The following is a 21,490-nucleotide window of genomic DNA, read 5'->3' as shown; positions in this document are numbered from 1 at the left end:
ACAGACTCATTGACCGTATGCACATACTTCCGTGAATACACACGTGCACACACATACAAGGACATGACTATGTGCAACGGTGTGATCTAATCCTATAATTGTCTAAAATCAGGCCAAATTATTCTTTAGGTAAACATTGCAACAGAGGGGCTTGATTTATAATATAGATCAAGATAAATTATTAGTCCACCAACCCAGAGTGAAAGCAAGTCCTCCCACTATATTTTTGTTTTCTTTTCAACACATGCTTTTTATCAGGAGACTCCTTCTTGCCAAAAAATTCTTATTTCAAACTTGGCTTTTCATGAGGCCAAACAATTTAAACATTTGGGCAATTGAATCAATGCATATTTTCCACCATGTAATAAAATAATAGTTCAGTTGAAAATTTTATTAATTCCAAATTGAGCAGAGTCTGGCTAGCGGAGCATTTGGCCCATAGTGGCCTTTGCTCTCTGTCTGGCTGGAAGGAAAAGATGGTAGAAACAGCTGCTTTTGCTTTCACATGTGAAAAAAGGTAATGATTTTTAAGAGATGCCTTGTCAGGAAAGGACGAGATATAAGACAGAACACTCATCATCCAAGAGGAAAAAGGACCTTTGTTTGGTTCTTTATTGCATGTGAAGAAGGCCATTTCTTCCCCATATACACTATGAGAGGCCTGTGCAAGATGACCCAGAATTTTCCATATCAAAGCATGGACAGTGTTTATCTGTGGTTGTAGGAGTTCTGGTGATTTTTCGTTCTTTTCGTGTGCTTTCATTGCTTCAATTTTCAGGCGTTCACCTATGCACAAGCTTCCTTTGGAACTCTGAGTTCTTTATCTTTGTCCTGCTCCTTCCGTGCTGTTACCTAGCTATGCCACCTTGAGCGATCTCGACATTCTTTGAGTAAGTCTCTTCACCGCGTGCAAAATGCAGGGTGATGGAATAGGTGAATTCTCAGGTCCCTTCCAGCTCTAAGATTTCTGATTTAAAATGAAAAGAAAAATGAACCTTACTTTCTTAAAAACAGAAAGAAAAATGAACATTACTGAACACAGAGTATGTGTCTGGTTCTGAGCTATTTATTGTCATAGTTTTGTGTAGTTTTTTCAATTAAACATTATCTCAATTTATCCTCACAATAACCCTATGAAGTGGTCATAAATAATAAATAATGGAATAAGAATTCCAACTCAAGTCTGTCTGGCCACATAGCCCATACTTTTCCACTATCTTTCCAACAATTCCCTACATTTGATGTGAAAAAAAATTTATTTTTCTCCCAAAGCTCCAGCACATAGTTGTATATCCCAACTGTATGTCATTCTAGCTCTTCTATGTGGGATGCTGCCCCAGCACGGCTTGATGAGCCGTGCCTAGGTGCGTGCTCAGGATCCGAACCAGGGAACCTCAGGCCATTGAAGCGGAGCATGCAAATTTAACCACTTGGCCGTGGGGCCAGGCCCTTGATGTGAAAAATTTTGAAAGAAAGAATGAAACTATTCTTTTTTTTGAGGAAGATTAGCCCTGAACTAACTGCTGCCAATCCTCCTCTTTTTGCTGAGGAAGACTGGCCCTAAGCTAACATCCATGCCCATCTTCCTCTATATTTGGGATGCCTACCACAGCATGGCTTGCCAAGCGGTGCCATGTCCACACCCAGGATCTGAACCGGCGAACCCTGGGCTGCCAAAGTGGAACGTGTGCACTTAACCGCTGCGTCCTTGGGCCGGCCCCTAGAATGAAACTATTCTACAAAACAGCAGATAAGCTTACTGAACTATGAAGATGCTGTTAATGTCATCGCCAAGTCATCAGTCCGTTTGGCTTCTTCTTAACTGAATGCAGACTTGTTAGGAAGGTTCCTGTTTATTGAGCCTTCATTGGAGGTTCAAGAGGAAATTTTTAGTTTGTCCAGTCATCCTTCTCTTCCTTTTCTATCCAAACCACTGAATAAACTTGCTCCATTTTCGTCCTTTTAGGAAAAGCAATTGAGAAGAATCCAAGACAAATGAACTTATAACTGCTCTCTCACAGCAAAGGGAAGTTACATTCCACCAGACTATTCCGTGCTGACCTGAGCCCGCAGCCACCCAGGGGAGAAAACACACTTAGTGTGACTGCAGCCACACAAATTTGTGTGTCCGTAGAAACTCAGGTTTTATGTTATTCTCCCTATGGTTAGAGCTGTGGTTTATTGTTAACCACTTTCCTTTCTCTCCCTCTCTTCAAGGTAGATTTATTAGCACAAATATGTCATGCAAATGATGATTTATGATCGCACCATAGTCCCTGAGAAAACATATTGATTTAGGGGAACTTGTGTTCCCTGCTACAAAGCCCTGTTGTGGGAGGCCTGGATGATGGGACTAGAGTTAAGCTGAATTCATCAAACTGCCAAAAGCTTTATTTCCTGAGATATTCTGCTGCTGCATTATTCTGCGCGGGTTCCACATTTGGAATCTGTACTTGTTATTTCATCACTGCTATTACCATTCTGATTCCTCTATTCTGTACTCAGCTCAAAGAATTGTGACGTTTACCTGGGTAGCCTTCCACATGAGCTAATCAATAGGGAGATGTTTGTTCCTAAGCGATGAAGAAACGTTGAGGAGAAGCACACAAAGTTATCTGCCAGCTCCCGATACTGCTCTGATTCCCAGGAGAAATGATTTCCATCCGATCGATCCTGGTGTGACTAACCTGCATTCCTCACCACGCTCGCTCGCTCACGCACAACGTAACTTAGGGGGCTCCGGGAGCGCCCTTCACAGGTACCGCTCCCTCGTGATTGGGGCAGTTACGTCCTCAGCTCCATGAAATCCACACAAAAGCATTTCGTGAAGGGACGACAGTGAAGGAGTGCAGCCCGTGCCTCCATCAACAGGAGCCAGAAATAAGAGCATCAGGCAGGAAGCAAACAGAATCTTGCAATTATATTTAATTGCAAAAGGCATCCAGGCTGTGCACTTTAGAACATCAATAAAAGGAGCTTTGTTTTTTCTGGGCTCAGCCGCGGTGATTAGGGATGGGAATATGATCAGCGGCATTGATCATTCTCTTCATTCTCATAATGTCTCTCCCTGTTTCCCTGATCATTTCACTTTCAAAGTGGGAAAAACGGAGTTATGTGACCCTCTGGGCCTGAGCCCACCACCCTATTGACAACCTCCATTAATCTTTGCGAGTCTCACCCCATTTACTAAATAGCAGGGCTCACCTGGCGTCACACACCAATCAGTGGCAAAGTTAATTGCAATCAATATCGCTTCACACTTCTCCTTCCCGCCCCCGCCCCCACCCCGTAGTAAATCTTATCTTCTCGGGAAGACAGGCAGCTATGGGCAGGGGACCCTTCTTTGCAGGAAGTAGAATGAGCACTTGGGGCAGGAGGAAGGTTTCATTTATCTCAGAGTCATACTCGTATTGAAAAAATTTTGGTTTTTGAGTTTCATATTCGAATATTAGCATCCTCATTTTTTTTGTCTTTTCAGCAGCTTTCAGTTTATTCACAAAATTTATAAAATAGCTTTCTGTTTATTCATAAAAATTTTAAAATAGCTTTCTGTTTATTCATAAAAATTTTTAAATGCATTTTCCCAGGTTGGAAAGTACTATGAAGTTCATTAAGAAAAATTGTTAAAAAATACACAATGAGGGGCTGGCCCCGTGGCCGAGTGGTTAAGTTCGCACGCTCCGCTGCAGGCGGCCCAGTGTTTCGTTGGTTTGAATCCTGGGCGCAGACATGGCACTGCTCATCGAACCACGCTGAGGCAGTGTCCCACATGCCACAACTAGAAGGAACCACAAGGAAGAATATACAACTGTGTACCAGGGGGCTTTGGGGAGAAAAAGGAAAAAAATAAAATCTTAAAAAAAAAAAATTCCATTTCCTTATTAAAAAAAATACACAATGAATAAAGAGAAAAATAATCTCTCTACTAAGTTAACCTTTCCATGTCCTGTTGTTTTTCCTCTTTCCCTTTTTTCTAATCAAATACACATGTAAAGTCTGTTTTGCATGTTGGTATTGTGTCTTCTCAGATGCAATATGCCACCACCACTCTTCTTGCTTCTTCACTTCCGTCATAGCAGCTGAGTGAACATCTACGCTACTGATGGCTTATGTCCATGATTGTTCAATGTTTGGGCTGTTGAAAAACAGCATATAGATTCAGTTGAGAAGTGGCTACAAAGTTTTTTCCTTGGTTTAAGTGTGTGATCCAGAAAGCAAAATTTCAAGGATGAATGAAATGTCTTGTTTTTTCAGAAGGGTATGGTTCGTCTGTTTCATGAGACATGACTGCACATTTTTTTCTCTCTTTATCCAGTTCTATTGGTCTTAAAGTTGGAAGAAAGGTCATTCAGATTACAGATATCTTTGCAGAATTTTTGTCGTTTATTTTCCTTGTTATTGGTAGTCTACACCCTCTTTTGTCCCCTGCGTTTTTGCATGCAGATAGTAAGAAGCATTTGGCAAGAGCTTTAACAAAAGCTACTAGCCAAACGCTACATGAGCTGTAAGTCTGAGGTTTCCCCTGACTCCTTTCTGACGTATTTCTCAGACCCCAAATTGCCAGGCACAGTGCTGATGCAAAGGGTGCTGTGATCGGTAAAATCCATCTCTTGTCCTCCAGGAGCTCACATCTATCAGAACTGACAGATACCCGAAGTGATGAATAAACTGATTGGAAGTATGCATGAGATGCTTCAGGCTGCCTTGCGGATGTGCAGTAGGAAAGCGTCATAGAGGAGAAGACACAGAGTAAGTGAGAGCTTGTCGTGTAGTCAAGCCGAGATAGGAAGAAGGTCGTTCCAAACAGAGGGAAGAGTTTAAATGAAAGCTGGTGGGCTTGAGAGTGAGGAGTTTTAGGGGCACGCTACTGGAGACGATGAGTGGGCGAGTGGGTAAGTGAGAGTAGTGGGAATGGCAAAAGTATAAATATTCAAATTTTGTTGATGTAAAGTATTCGTGATTTGAGGGTATGGGATAAAAGAGAAGGCTGTGGATAAAACCTTCTCATACTCCTATGGAAATGCTAGAGGAAGCGAAGAATCAATGAAATCCTACAGGAAAAGCCAAAGCGAAGAGTTGTAGGAGGTGGAAATGATCGACTGGGACAAGGGCAGAGAGGCCCAAGAAGATAAGGACTGAGAGGTCAGGGCCATTGGTGAAGTTGTAGAGTTGCTATGAGAGACGCTTGGATGCAAAGGAGGCAGTGAGGGTGAAGGAGAGAGGAGAGGGGACTGCTGGCTAGGCAGCCTCAGCTCAGTCGGTCTGTTGCTTTGGAGGACTTTGGGTAGTTCAGAGTTGGCGGCCTGGGGGAAGGTGGGAGTAGAGGGTCTGGGAGTAAAAGGCAAGGAGGCAAGCCCTGAGGACAGAATTTACCCAACTTTCCCTCCCCTCCTTTGAGTAGCCAAGTATTCCTGTTTGTTTACCTTGGGAATCTCAATGCCTGTCCCACCTAGAAAAGACTGCTAGGATCAGTTTGTTTCATAACTCAATTTAAAAATCACTTAGGTGGGGAATGTGGAAAGAAAGATAAAAGTTTCTCTGGAAACTTTTGTCCATGGAAAATATCTGGTTGAATATGATTAAGTGGATATAATAAAGAAAACAAGAAAGCTCTGTTTCTTGTTCCCTACTTCATTTCAGCTTGGTTTGGACCAATGAAATATCCTCTGCATTTTCCCAGAGAAGGAAGTTCAGGTGCCTGTTCCCAGCCAGGAATCCGGGCGGGTGCGGGAGCTCACAGACTCTCCCACAACTGCACACACCTGAGCGTCTCTCCTCTCTCCTCTGTCTCTACTAAGTCCAGAGAGCTGGAACTGCCATTTCTAGGATTACTATTCAAACAAAACAATAATAATAATGATAACAAAGGTAAAAATTACATCAATGCAAATTCTCATTTTTTTGTGATAATAGCTTTGGAGATGATGAATGCATATGCACTTATTTAAAATATTTGTAGTAACTGGATCTTAGCACTGGTTTTAGGAATCGCCTCTGCAGCATCCTTGAGAGAAAGTCATCCATGCATCCCTTGTGTAGTCTCTGTGTATGGGGATCTCATCACTTCTGAAAACAGTACAGTGTGATCCATTATCGGATGCATGTATTTGACAATCTTTACATCAAGCTAAAATGCCTGTGTCTAGTTTTTATCATTGATCTACTTTATATTCTCTGGAAGAATCCAAAACACATCTAAAATCACTTTTCCATGGGGGCACCACTTCAACTACTACTTGACAAGTATTATATGATAATCTCTTCTTGCTATTACTGATACACTTCACAGAAATCTAATAGTAGCACAATCCTTTTCCTACAAAAGTCAGGAGCATCTTGAGGAGCTAGTCAGTTGATTCAAATAGCATTCATTTTAATTCACTTTATTTTTTATTTATTTACATTTTTTGGTGAGGAAGATTGGCCCTGAGCTAACATCTGTTGCCAATCCTCCTCTACTTTGTATGTAAGGCGCCCTCACAACATGGCTTGAGGAGCCTTGTGTAGGTCTGCATGTGGGATCTGAACCCATGAACCCTGGGCCGCCAAAGTAGAGTGCATGAACTTAACCACTATGCCACCGGGTGGCCCCCTAATTCATTTTGTTTTATCTGGGACTAGTGTAATCTGAGTGAAGAACCCAGACTTTGCATGCCACAGCTGCATGCAGGGCTTGCTGCCCTCCCCCGGTGCCTGGAGTGTGTTGGGCAGGGCACTCCTGATGTCAGTTAGAAGGAGAGCTAGAGCTCTGTAGACACGGGGACTCAACCAGCTGATGCTCATGGAGTGCTCACAGAGTACCCAGCACTCGGTAAACCTAGATCAAATCTAATGCACTCCCGGAGACGGCCCTCTGAGGGCTGTTCTTCTCTTCATTTTATGTTTTGAGAAAATCAAGACTCAGAAATGAGAAGTCACTGAAGAAGTGGAATCCAATCCTAGATGTTCCTGAATCCAATTATTGACTTTCCCACCCTATCTCCTTCCTTGTCAAGAAGCTGGTGTGCGGAACACCTGGTCAGCACAGTGTGGTATGGGAGAAGGGTGACAGGGACAATTGAACTGGAGATAAGAGACAGAAGTCCATTCTTCAGTTGGTTACTATCCAGTTTCAGGGGAGAAAGAATGTATGAAAACACTACAGGACAAGAGCAGACAATATGTGTTTAATAATGTTTCTCTGTAATATTGTAGAAAGATGCAAATTCGAAGACTGAAGATTTATATTTAAACTGTAATTTAACAGTAGAGCAAGTTATTTAGTCTCTCTTTGGATCAAGGAAAATATCCCTTTTCAAATGAAATGATAGTTGGGAAAGCACATGAAATGCTAAAATGTTCTGCAAAGATAAGATTATTTTTGACATTTTCAGTATCAATTATTTCCAAGGGATGCCAGTAGTTCTTAACGTAGAAGTTTGTCATTTTACTTTTCCCAGCACATGGTAGACACTTAATAAATATTTCTTTGATGAATGAATATTGAACTTCTCCTTGTACATAAATTTGAATCTTGCTCTAGAAATATGGTTCCAGAAAAATGTCACTTAGCTAGTGAGTGAGCCTGGCCATCTGCTGAGCATCTGGGCTTGAACATGTCGATAAAACTCTGGTGAAGTGATCAAAACAGTGTTTCTTTATGAAAAATGCTACACAGAAGAAACGTAAATAGTCCTCATCTCGACAAAAGAAACGAAGGGAGAGTAGAGAGATGACCTGAGAAACGACAGTTCTTAATTTTAAAAATAGAAAGTTTAGATATATTAAGTGTGGAATGTCAAACTTGATGATTCTACCAGGCCCACAACCTACACAGGTTCACCATATGCTCCACAGGAAATAATAAAAGCCATTTTCGAGTCTTTTAGAACATGCTCCCATCAATAGAAAAACTGCTTATCTGTGGGAGATAAGCCTGTAGCGGAAATAGGAAGAATAATTAGTTCACGCTGGGAGAAAATTCCTTTACAAGTGTCACTACGGACAGAAGTGAGATTCAAGAGAAAGCTGAGGTCCACGCACCTGGGTCCATGATGCAGCACGGGCAGGCACGGCCGGCTCCTGAGCTTGTTGACACCCAAGGCAAGGCTGGTTGGAGGCGTTTAACTTCGATAAAGGCATCTCGGGAGAGATGGCACCGACTGCTCTCCTTGCCATCAACACATTTCTTCCTGGGGTGAGCTGCTGGCTGAGGAGAAGCCTATGTTCACCCCTTTATTGGAAGAAGAAACTTCTACTAAAAACACATAGTGAAGGAGGAGACCAGTGTCAGAGATGCTGGTGGACAAAGCAGACTAGTGCCTCCGCTTCCTGCTGACATGTGGAGCCTAGGACGTTAAGCATCGTGAATTAGAAATCTGAATATTTACAACCTCCTAAAGAACCTTGGGTCCACGTGGGAGTCTTTTTATTTCTCACTTTTGCTAGGCTGTGGTCAGTGTTTCTAAGACAGCGTAGCATACAGTTATACATATGACAAAATTTATTGCTGTATCTTTACAAACTTTCATGCCGGGTATAGAATAATTAAAGGTATAAAGAGGTAATTAATTTTCTTCCTTTACAGTTGACAATTTATGGAAGTAATTATATTCTAAAGTTATATGCACATATGTAGAATTTGGGGAGGATTTTTTGCACGTAAACAATCTACTATAATATTCATATTATCATTACCATATTGAAATAATTTATATTTTAATCTTTCTGTTTAACCACAATTAAGTTTCCAAACAATCACAGTTCTGAAGGTAAAAAGGGCTCTGGAAATTTCATATGTATTCAGACAATAAGGTCTGATGGTTAACATTTTAGAAAATCAGCAGGAGAGATTCAAAGTGATGAGAGAAACTGGCACAACTTGGAGCTGGGGGAGAAGACAAACATCTTTTCTAAACCAGGAGCTAAACCATATTGAATATGTGGTTATTTTATGACTTTCCTCTAAACTGGAGCACCATCCCCTCGTAGCTTTGTTGAGGTTTCCAACGAGCTACATTTCTGGTTAAGCAAGATTTTCCTGTTATATAGCTTTTACCTTCCAGGCAAAGTAACATTCACACACATGAGATTCCAACCTGAGTTTTATAAACCACTCCAGCGACAGTGGATCTCATTTCAAACGTCTGGATAAATTTTCTCTATAGGGACAGGCTGAGCTTTCTTTGAGTGTTCTTTGTTCTCCTATGTGACTTCATTTTCCCTCTTTAATCTTTCCAGTCATTAAAAAATGTCTGAAATCTGAGTACTTAAGAATCTTTCCTATAGTATGTTAACCCCTAAGAGGCATATTATGTTCTATAAAGTAACGATTAACTGAGTTAGGCAGAGCAAAAGAGACTCCTGTAAACACTTAAATAGGAAAGTTATAATCGCCTGAAATAGCATCTGGAAGCCAACAAATAGATTGAATGACCTCAAAGGGTCCCTTCACTGGATGTGTCCAGAAATGATCACGGCTTCAGAGCTTGTCCCTTCAGTGCAGGAACCAGTGTGTTGTGAATACAGTCAGCTCCACATCTGCCTGGGTCCTTGAGGGTCAAATTACTGGCCACGCTCGTGCTAACTGCACACTTGGACACGCTTGGATGGCTATTTTTGTGGTATTCTATCAACATGTTTAGGCTCAACAGTGGTTTCAGTTTCATCTATAGTTTTATTAATGCTCATGAAGGGAGCAGAGTAGGTAACCATGAACTTGGTGATTGCACGTCTTCTGGCAGCGTTTTCTCCCTATCAGATAGTGGAAGTACGCTTGACAATTTTACCAGTAAAAAGGGATCTGATTTTTTTTTTTTAAGATTTTATTTTTTCCTTTTTCTCCCCAAAGCCCCCCAGTACATAGTTGTATAGTCTTCGTTGTGGGTCCTTCTAGTTGTAGCATGTGGGACGCTGCCTCAGCGTGGTTTGATGAGCAGTGCCATGTCCGCGCCCAGGATTTGAACCAACGAAACACTGGGCCGCCTGCAGCGGAGCGCGCGAACTTAACCACTCGGCCACAGGGCCAGCCCTAAAAGGGATCTGATTTTTAATATTACTTGTAGTCATAGCTGGAAGGGGCCTCAGAGAGCCTCTAATCCAATCTCTTCACTTTGCATTTTACTGAAGCCGCAAAATGTTAAATTCGCAGAGTTGGCAGAAGATCCAGTTCAAGGACCCAGGTCTGCTGATTCCAGCTGTCTTTGCATTTTTGCTTCCCTAACTCCCACCCGGCAAAGTGCTGAAATTTCACCCTAAAATTTTTGGAAACTAGAGGAAAAAAAGGCCCCCATAATCCTGTTATTTCATTTCCAGTGTGTGTATTTTGTTAGTATGTGTGTTTTGCATTGTGTTAATTGTGGTATCTATTCATTCTGCAGCTATCTGTTGCTATTCTATCATGTATCAGGCACTGTACTAGACATTGGAGATACAAAATTTAACTCAGCCCTAGCCCCTAATAAGATGGTAGAACAACACCATAGACAAAAAAAACGAAAAAGCAACAATGATTTAACTTTTGTTTTTTACAAAAAGTTTCTCAGAAGTAGAAAATTGGGTATTATGGAAGCTTTAGGACAAATGGTCAGCCCAATCTTGGGGTGATCAGGAAAGTGAAGTGAAAATTAGTTTTCATATCCCAAGATGTTTTCACTTCTCTGGAAAGAAATTGAGTATGTTAGCCTTCTACACAAAAGTCCAATAATCTTCCACAAAAAGGACTTTGTAGTCAGGCATTTCAATTTAAATTCTGGTTCCTCCTGTGTGACCTTGGGCAAATTAATTAACCTCTTTGTGCTTCAGAATCCACATCTGTAAAATTAGTATGATACCGCATTTTGTGGGTTAGAAAAAACTACTAATTGTAAGTCATTGTGGATTTCATAATAGCTTGACAGAATGAAGGAATAGTTCATAATACATACAAACACACATGTGTACATGTTCAACCAACAGTATCGTATTTATAACATTCCACACTACTTTCTTCTACAGCATCATAATCAAGATGTGAACCTAAATTTTCTTCCTATTTGCGGTAAGATGCTTCAGAATTCTTTACCTGCAGCAAGTTGTACCTTACATCATGATGAATTTTCATAAGCCACACTCATGATCTTCATTTCTTTAACACTTTTGTGTTGAAAATTTAATTTTGAAGCAAAATGAAGAATCCCAGGATTTTACCTACATTTCTTTTGCACTTACACTTTGGAGTTTCCTCTTAGTGAGGTTATGTGTTGCTGACAGTTAAACAGCTTCTCTTAAAAGTCAGCTAGAGAAGACTTCTGGCCTAAAGATAGTAGAATGAGCAGGAGCCGAAATTTCTCTCCTAAGGCCCAAATTCATAGGAACAGTATGAGGAAAACCAACATCACATCATTAAAGAGAGAAAATGCACTCAACAAATGAAAGAACTCAAACAAAAGAGAAAACTAAGTGCTTGAAAACAAATACATTTAAGATCATTGGAGAAATAAAGAGATTCACAAAAGAAGAAGTGGAGGATATAAAACAAGAATAGGCACTCACGACAAGCAGATTCCTATCAGAGAGCTTGGAAATAAATAAGTAAGTATGTGTGTGTGTATGTAAAAGTTTGGAGGAAATACATTAATAGACAGGCTTAAATGTGTAGGAAGAGAAAATTTGAGGGACATAAATTATACTGGAGTTTTAAATACTGATGCTGCTACGTTGGTGGTAGTAGCGGTGAGGGGATAAATGTCACTAAATAGATTTAGAAAAGTATCAGTTAGAATACCCATGGAAAGCATTTAAAAGTAACAACTAAGAAAATAGAAATAAAGAGCATTACATTCAAAATGCAGAAGAAGAAAAAGATGGAAAAAAGAAAACTTAATCAGATCAAAGAATATATAGTTTAAAAAAATAAAAATAAGTATGGTAAGTAGAAAACACAAAGTTGTCAGGAATGAGTCCTAATATATCAGAACCACGATAAGTATGAAAGGATTAAAGTCATTACTAAAGTGGATGAAATATCTAGAAGAGTCAGAGAAATATCTAGAACAAAATTTCCAAAAGGCTGAAAATTAGAGAATACAGAAAGATATGCGGGGCAAATGCTCATAAAAATATAACCAGTGTAAGGAGTGTAGCCAAAAGAGAATTCAATGCAAAAATCATGAAATGGAACAAAAAATACTATTTATTTGGAAGTTAAAATAGATAACTTTATATGACTACCAATATGGCTTTAAAATACAGAAAGCAAATTACTAGAGATACAATATAGCTCAGAAACTAACAAAGTAGTTAATAATTCAGTACAGTTACAGGAGATTTGATTAACACAATTAAGGAGCTTGACTTTTTAATTCATATTAATCTTTGAATCATGTATATGTATATGTATATATGTAATTGAATATATATTTTGACACACCAGCTGGAGTAGTTTATAAATGGATATAAATCTGATATGAATATGAATAAAAACATCTGATATGAATAAAAATATAGATAAAAGATGGAGACATAAATATTTCATAAACAGAGTACATTTATTCTATCTCAACACTAATGGGGCATGTATAAAAGTTTACCAATAATTAATCCATTAATGATGTCTCAGGAAATTCCAAAAAAATCCCATCAAGAACTTCGGTGAAAAACATTAGAAATTTTCAAGACAAACATATTCACACTCCTTCCAATGCAGAAGTTAAATACCTGTGGGGAATCTTTTCAAACATGGATATCTGGTGCCTGAGCATTGGGTCAAGTTCTCCTAGCACTGAAAACTCTATGATTTACTCTGAGACATTTGTCCACGTCTACCATGTTTGATTGCATCGCCTAGTATATGGCATGCAATCTTCCACGTATACAAGGACTTTTAATGCCCGTATTAAAACTAGGTGTGATATTTTAATGGCATTTTAAGTGACATTTAAGGATTCAAATTTAAGTTAAAATTGAGTCTATTTCTATCAACGGAAATACTAGAACTGAAATAATAATTGGTGGAATAATTCCCTTTTAAAGTGGGCAAAATTCATATGTGAAGGCAATCAGAACTATTGTTAGAATATATTTTATCACTTTGCATGATGACTAGATAGATTATTTCATATTTATTATACATTTATAATTTGTGTTATAAAATGTAGTCCCAGTTCAAAGATGTTAAAAAAAGGTGTTTCTTAGAATCAAAGGAATACATTAATCTCTACTTTCCTGGGTGGTGGATTCTATCTAGTGTTCCTGACATAAAATCTCAATAAATGCATAAAGCACAGACATTTGTGGAATAGCTGGGAGAGAGATAAATGCCTCTTCTTCCTCTAGAAGAACCAGCTTCTAACAGGATGAGCAACTATTTTAAAGATGCTACCCAAGGACTTGAGCAGTAGGGAGCATCAGGACCCCAGAGTGGAATGACCAACTCGTTCTTTATGGTTGCCTCATTCAGACAATACATTAGTTGGATGAAGACCCAATATCTCAAAGTTCCTATCCTCCCCGAGGCCACGCTTTCCGCAGCCACCACTCCACTGCCTTTTCACTGTTGTCAACAGAGGGATAAGAAAATTGCAACGGTTTGAGGCTGATGCCAATCAGTTCTAGTTGAGGAATATTATTTTTAACCTGCATTCCACTCCATTGTCAAGTCCACCAGGAGCAGAAAAAATAATCAGAGGGGAAGATGCTGAAAACAGCACTAATCCAGGGTAAATTGACTGTTTTGCTGATTGTGTCTGTGGAGGTGAAAGAGAGCAGTGAGGTACAGAGAAAAAGCCAGCCTAGTGACACGAGGAACCCACCACAGCCCACAGGGAAGGGACAGAGGGATTCTGGAACCCAGCTGAGAGCCGCTCCGACGTGCCACTGAGAGAAGGCTGCCTGACCAGGGTGGGCCCAGAGGGAGGGCGCGGAAAGCACCCCGATTTCTCTCTCCTGGACTCTTTGGTTTTCTGCCAGTGCCTCACAAAGAGCCCACCCAAAGCCTGAGGGCAGGGGCCCTGGTGGGTCAGGCCACGAAGGCAGGCCCTGGGCCCAGAGCAGGATGCCGAGGGGCAGCGCGAAGCCCTCCAGTGTACTTACGTTCCGTGGTTCTTCCCTTGTCGCTTCCTTTTGTTTTATTGACATCATTTACCAGAGTTCTAATGAGGTTTGTGTCATGTAATAGGCCTCTTGTCTTAACGGTGAAATATGATCAATTATTTACTCGCTTGAATGTAATACAAGAGGACGTGAGTGGAGAAGGAAATGGACCTTTTTAGAAGCTTTCCATGTGTTGAACCGGCTCAAAACACACTCACTTATGTAATCCACATGATAACCCCGTGAGGCCAGTGTTGGAGGCCCCATTTCATAACGAAGACATCCCCTAGATTACCGAATCGGTGAGGCAGGAGCAGAGAATGCGGCCCACCGGGCTGGGCCTGCAAAGCCTGTGGGCTGGTGTCTGCAGGTCTCCGGAAACTCCCAGCTGAGCTGGCAAGAGCCAACGAAGTAGATTTGTTTGAGGTTTTTTGACTCTCTATATGGAGAGAATTATACGCTTACAGAAGTGTCTCAAAGATAGCACAGAGCGTTCCCCTGTGTCCTCCACCCGGCTTCCCCGACAGCGTGTCACATTACCACGGCCCCACGGCTGCGCTAGGAGACTGGCATTGATGCCACAGCATTCGCTAAACTCCGGGCTTCATTTGTCGCTCACCAGTTTTTCACTAACGTCATTTCTCTGTTCTGAGAGCCGATGCAGGATCCCCCGTCATATTCAGCTGCCATGTCTCCTTGGGCCCCTCCACTCTGTGACAGTTTCCCAGTCCTTCCTTGTCTGTCTTGACGTTCACGGACGCTCTTGGAGAGTTCTGGTCAGGTGTTCTGTAGGAAGTTTCTCGGTTTAGCTTTGCCGGCTGTTTCCTCGTGGTGAGACTGATACCTCGCTTTGTTGGGAGGGAGACCACAGAGGTGACATCTTTGTGGAGCACCACCTCTGGGTACACGATGCAGATACGACTTACTGCTGGTGCTATTAACCTTGATCATTCGGGTGAGGGGGTTCTGCCAGGCTTCTCCACCGTGAAGTTACCGTCTCCCCTTTAAATTAAAAATGTTTATTTTGAGGGCGTCTATGTAAATATCATGCTTTTGTTTAAACTTTCACCTACTGAAAGTATGCGTATAATGCTATATATAATTTGTGGGCCGTATTCGTCTGCTAGGGCTGCTGTAATGAAATACCACAGACTGAGTGGCTTAACAGCAAAATGCATTTTCTCACAGTCCTGGAAGATGAGAGTCTGAGGTCAAGGATTCGGCCCGGTTGGCTCCTTCTGAGGCCTCTCTCCTTTCCTTGCAGAAGGCCGCCTTCTCCTTGTCCTCACATGGCCTTTTCTCTGTGTGAGGACACTCCTGTGTCTCTTCCTCTGCTTATAAGGACATCAGTCACATTGTATGAGGTCCCCACCCCCATGGCCTCATTTTAACTTAGTGACCTCTTTAAGGGCCCTATCTCCAAATACAGTCACATTCTGATGTACTGGGGGTTGGGGCTTCAATAATAGATTTTGGAGAGGGTGCAGTTCAGCTCATAAAATGCAGATGTGCTTGTATTTGCAGGCATATATGTAGTCGAAATTCACTGGAACGCACGTCAACGGTAAACATTAAATTCAGTAATGTGCTGACCTGTGGCAGAAAGTTACGGAGAGAAAAACAGTCAGGGACAGTTAAACGACAACAACCTTCTGCTCCATCTGTAATGTTTTATTTCATAGGCTGAGTATAGGAAACACAGGTTTTCATGATAATAAGTTTTGTACTTTTTAAAATATCTGAAATAGTCCTTAATAAATGGCTAGCAATCCTTTAAACAAAAGTTAGGTAAGAGACTATAAGAAAAGGGAGGGGAAATAGTAAAACATACAATTTTTCTACAAAAATTGATTTTTAATAGGAGCACCGATATTTTGGAAGGGAAATTAAAGTTGAAAGACCTCTACAACCCCGGCAGAGTACTGGATGTGCAGCCTGGGTATTGGTTGGAAATGGGGTTCATCAGGCAGTTCCCAGGTGGCAGAGCCTAGTTAAATAACACATTTGGCTTCCCAAGTACCAGCTCTTGTCCCAATTATTTCTGTGCAAATCATTTGTATAGACTCTGCCATCTCCTCTACTGCTTACTCTGTAAAAGTCTCATAAATGACTATGTGGATAAGTAGTTGTGGGCTGGGTTTGTGCAGTGTGTGCGTGTGTGCGTTTCTCTGTGTGTGCTTACCTCCATCAAGCATAGTACCTCTGTTGCCTGCTAAGACGCCACCAACTGATATCAAAAATGATAGAAATGACCAGTGAGCATATATATGCATATTTTCTTCATACTTTGGGGGCAGGAATCGAGGTGGATTTCTCATTGGGGAGCTACGCGAAACAGGTGTTGAGACGCGAGGCTCCACTTGGACTGGACCTTTTCTCTCTAGCTCAAATCTGCACTTTGGCTTCCTCTGCCATCCTGTCCTAATATTTTTACATGTGCTTCCCTGTACTCTCAGTAACTGTGTCCTAGCTGTGGTGAGACCTCACACACTGCCATACTCTACATGCCTTAGGGTTCTCCTCCAGGCTCCACGCTCCACGATTTCCATTCTTCTTTGTCTTTGAAGTCCAAACCAAAGTCTGCTTTCTCTGACAGGTCTTCCTGATCGTCCACCTACCAGTTTTCTATGAGCTCCCATGAATTACTCTTTTATGACGTTTCTAATGCTTGTGTCCTTCTGCCTCGAATTACAGTTAATTGTTGTGCATCTTCAGTAAATTTAACAACTCTTTGTCAAGTGCCTACTCTCCACCTGCTGGACACTGGGAATACAGGGATGAACAAAATGCCTACTGCCAAGGGCCTTGCCATCTAGTGAGGAAAGTAATGACAACAAATGGAAATGATTAAAAATACCAAGTGCTCTGAAGGAATCTAGTAGGTCCCTGAGGAAGACAATAAAAGCAGGGATCTATTTATAGGAAGGATTGTGCAAGTTTTATGAAGAAAATGGCAATTAAGCTGAGAGCTAAAAAGGAACTGGCGTGGTATTTGCTGGGTGGAGACCATGTTGGTAGGGAAGAGTATGCATAGTGGGCTTATGAAAAAAAGACCATGGCATATGGAGTAGCTAAAAGGTTTAAGAGGTGCGAATGTACAGGAATGGGAAGTAATGAGGTTCAAAAATCAGGCAGGAGTCACACCATAGACTTAGGATTTATAAGCCAAGGCATAGTGTTTAGATTGTTTTCTAAGTGTGATAAGTGTTTGAACTTCTTCAAAACTGAGAATCAAGCAAGTCTGGACATTATACACTGACTAGTCCCCAGTAGGAACACGCTCCAATCACACAGAAATACAGGATGAACAATATGCTGTATATCAGTTTAAGAAATACTTTGGCAGAAAGGGAAAGCGATGAGAACTCAAGGCCGTAGCAGTGAGTAGGTGGTGAAGCCCCGGGTTCACAGGTGTCTCAGTGATCTGTTACTGTGTGACAAACTACCCTAAAACTCAGTCATGTAAGATAATAATGATTTATTATCTGTCACAATTCTATGGGTTGACTGGGCACAGCTGGGTGGTTCTTTGCTCTTCTGCTACAGCTGAATTCACGCACAAGGCTGCATTCATCCAGGACATCTGTAGAGACTGGACATCCAGGTGGCCTCTCACCTTCCAGGACCACTCTCCCCAAGGTCTTCTGCAGTGAGGCCATGAAGTCTCACTAGAGCATATTTAAATCAAGGCAGCTAGCTTCCACAAAAACAAAGTTAAAAGCTGCCAGGAGTCTTAAGGGGCAGATTTGAAACTAGCCCACTATCATTTCTGACATAGTCTATTAGTCAAATCACTTCACAAGGCCAGTTTGAATTCAAAGGAAGAGGGACTAGACTCCATCTCTTAATGGTAGGATTCAAAAGAATTTGTGGCCGTCTTTAATTCACTGCAATAGAGCTCCCAAGAGAGACACAAATAAGTAAATATAATATGCTATAAACAAGTAGCATGATCTATTTTTTTTAAATTTTGTTTGTTAAAAAAGTTAAAAGGGTAAAGGAAGGAAAATAATTCATAAAAAGGAGAAGATATTATAAAAATGCACATTTGAAAAGTAACAGAAATTTCAAAATTAAAAACTGGGTTGTTAGAATAAATTTAAAACTAAAATATTCAAAGGATGAGATAAACAGCAGATTCAACACAGTTGAAGAAAGATTTAGTGAATTGAAAGATAAATCTAAGGAAAGTAACCAAAACAGCATTGGGAGATAAAGAGATAGAAAACATGAAAGGTCAGTTTAGAGAAGTGTCAGAATGAGGAGGTCTAACACACAGTTAATAGAAGGAAAGAATAGAGCATTTTTAGAGGGATAGTGTTAATAAAAGCTATGAATTGTCCTGAATTGGAATAAGATCCCTCAGATGTCAAAGACTACCATTCGTCCCAAGTACGATAAATAAAAAAACAAATCCATGCCTAGTCCATCATGGTAGACATAAAAACATCATAATTAAGAGAGAGAACTTTGAAAAACATGAGAGACATAAGCTAGATCATCCTCAAAGGAAAAGCAGAATTTTCATCAGCAACAATAGCTGAGAGAAGAAAATTGCATAATACTTTCATGGTAGTGGCAGAAAAAGAAAAGCCAAGCTAAAATCCTATAGTTACCCAAACTCTCAGCTGGGAGTGGGATGAAAGCAGTTTAAAACATCCAAAGACCAAGATTGTTTCCTATCCACTCACAAAAGTTTGGTGAAATAACCATTAAAGGATATATTTCGACAAGAAAAAATACAAATGCAGAACGAGTGGAGCACAAAACAATGGTGAGAAGGAAAGTGAAAGTATATTGAAATATGTAAATAAGTCAGCTTAAATTTATTTTGGAGATGTTATGATTAAATAAAAAGATTAGACTATGGCAACATGGAAGACAGAGGGTAGATAAAGCTTTCTAAAATCTTCGTCTTGTTTTGGAGAAGGATGAGGATTTTGATTAACCGGATACCTGTTGAGAAAAACAAAGATTAAGTTTGTATTCTACTAAGGTAAGAGTAATTATTAGGAAAATGGAAACATCATACAATCACATAAGCAGTCTCCCTTAATACTTAGTGGGTGCCTGAAATAGAATCATATCATATATATAATCTCATTAAATAATGTTATTTGACTTCTGTGATTGTCCTTCATTTTTTCATTCAAATATGATGATTTTTCTGAATTTCATTCAACATTACTCAAGATGGTACATTCTACTGTGTAACATATTAAGTCTCCCTTATTTACAAGACACAATCAGATACCTTAATACATTGTCTCTAATTATCACAGTAATTCTGAAAATTTGGAATTATTACATGACAAAAACTAAGGCTTAGAGGGGTTGAAAACTGTGCTGCATCATGAAGTTGTAAGTGCAAGACTGGTACCCAGCCCAAGACTGCCTCTGACTGCAGTGCTCATCCTGTTCCCGACACACAACGCTGACTCCAAGTCAGGGCAGCACTTTCCTGATTACTAGCACTACCTCTTCCTCAGAGGAAGGGTCTTAAGTGCCGTGGAGACAGGGTGGGAAGGTGGTTTTATGGCCACATGATTGCTCTCAGACGACTTGGAGCTTACGTGCAATGTGGTGGAACTTTTTACAAATCTGAGCTCTATGAATTGAACTCCCCACCCAATATTCACTGGTTGACTCTTTTATTCGTTTATTCATCCAATCACCTGGATAGCTCGGTTGTCATTTTCAGGAGGGCTTCAAGAAGGCGAAATCTCACTGTCAGAATCTTGCAGTTTCGTAGACGCTGAGCTACGAGTCTTCCCGGGAACAATGAAGTACAATTTCTTCATTTAACATGAAAGGAAATCTGGGCCTGGAGCGGGGAGGTCTTCGTCCACGGACACATGCACAGTTAGTGGTCAGAGAGCAATTTCTATGGGGTGTGACTAGCTCTCCTGCTGCAGGCCTTACGCTGCCAAGCGTTTCCTGGTTCCCGAAACCCCATTACTAGAAAGACGTTCCTTTACGTTAAAGCCAAGGGAAGTGGGAGCCCTCTTTCCATGTCAGCACCTCTGCGAGTAACCCAGTAAAGTACTTCTGGTTGTTGTCATGCTAATGTGAATTGGTCTGCTAGGAATTAACACACCAGTTACCTAGTTAATCTCTGAGGTAATTACAGGGCCGTGTGTTTCACACCAATACCATACAGGCTTTGGAGCGAGACAATTCAGGAGTGCTCATTCTCACACTTACTTGCTGTGCTCTTGGCCACGTCACTTAACCTCTCCAAACCTCCCTAGTTTTTCTGTATAAGTGGAAGAAAAAAAGCATTTATCTTATATAATGACTGTGAATATTCAAATTAGGTAATATGTTTAGACTCAGCATTATCTTATGTACATACTTAGGAACAGTGTACATTTTTCTTCTTTTACAATATTAAATGTCTATAAATGGAAAAGGGAGCTTTAATAGGTAATGAGGGTTGCTTGTTGCAGGAGGTGTTCAAGCAGAACGTAGATAATTCCTTCTCAGGACACACCTAGTACAGTGCTGGTCACGTGGTAGGTGCTCAGGGATATTTGTGTCATCTAAACTTCATGAGCTTTTGCCTCCTACCTGTTCATCAGCATCCTTTGCCCATCCGGTTTATCTCATAATTGCTGTTTCCTACACGCAGTACTTTGGGACCTGCAGCACCTGCTTAGGGACCCATCTTCTCAGGGGGATTCATACTACTTTAGTAGTATGAAGTACTGCTGACTGCTACTGCCTCAGAACACCCTCACGGGGCAGCCTCATACTCAGCCACTAGACCCTACACCAGGGGTAACCAACAGTGACATTTCCCAGGGCCACATAGGTGGGACAAATGAAGAAACAGACCAAGTGTAAGGCAACAGAGAAGAGCAGAGATTGAGGACAACCAGAGAGAGCAGGTTCCTTCTAAAGAGCAGTCAATTACTACCACGGGGAGATGTCAGAGCAGTGTTGCCAGACTTTTTGATGTTTCAAGAGGAGCCTAATTTCAAGAGTTGGCAGCTAACTCAAATACAAAACCACGACGACAATAACTGTGTGAGCCCAATATAATATATTTGCAGGTGAGTTTGCGACCTCACCCTGAAACCCTTGGCTGGTCCCCCGGAAGCACTGTCTGCCAAGCGAGCTAAACGTGAAGTTGTTTTTTCACCTCTGGGATGAGTTCCCGTTTTCCATATGCTAAGGTATTATTTTGTCCACAGAGAGTGATAATTTGCCAAATGCTATTTCATTGCCCTAAACTGGAATGCTTAATCTCATGGAATATGTTATATACCATTGCATCAAAAAGGGAGTTGTAGATTTTCCACCCTCATGCCAATTTTTTTTAAATTAGCGTTAATTATGCTGGTATTTCTGCAGAAGACTGAAATGTTTTCTTTTTTGTTTGACTAGGAATTGCCAGTTAGTTGTAGCTCTTTTGCCTGCATAAGAGCCAATTGTAAAG

General features: G+C 40.8%; 1 long non-coding RNA gene across 1 annotated transcript in view; it reads left to right on the top strand.

The window, feature by feature from the left end:
- The first annotated feature begins 2,533 nt into the window (after positions 1 to 2,533).
- LOC139075654 (uncharacterized) overlaps positions 2,534 to 21,490 on the top strand; it is a 42,671-nt gene continuing 23,714 nt past the window's right edge. The window contains exons 1-2 of the long non-coding RNA XR_011526266.1: positions 2,534 to 2,758; positions 4,622 to 4,749. This is a non-coding gene — a long non-coding RNA (uncharacterized lncRNA). The remainder of the gene's footprint in view (positions 2,759 to 4,621; positions 4,750 to 21,490) is intronic.

This window comes from Equus przewalskii, chromosome 14, assembly GCF_037783145.1.
Source record: "Equus przewalskii isolate Varuska chromosome 14, EquPr2, whole genome shotgun sequence".
Classification (NCBI taxonomy): Eukaryota; Metazoa; Chordata; class Mammalia; order Perissodactyla; family Equidae; genus Equus; species Equus przewalskii.
Note: the sequence above shows the minus strand (reverse complement) of the source record. Positions and strands in the feature narration are given on the sequence as shown.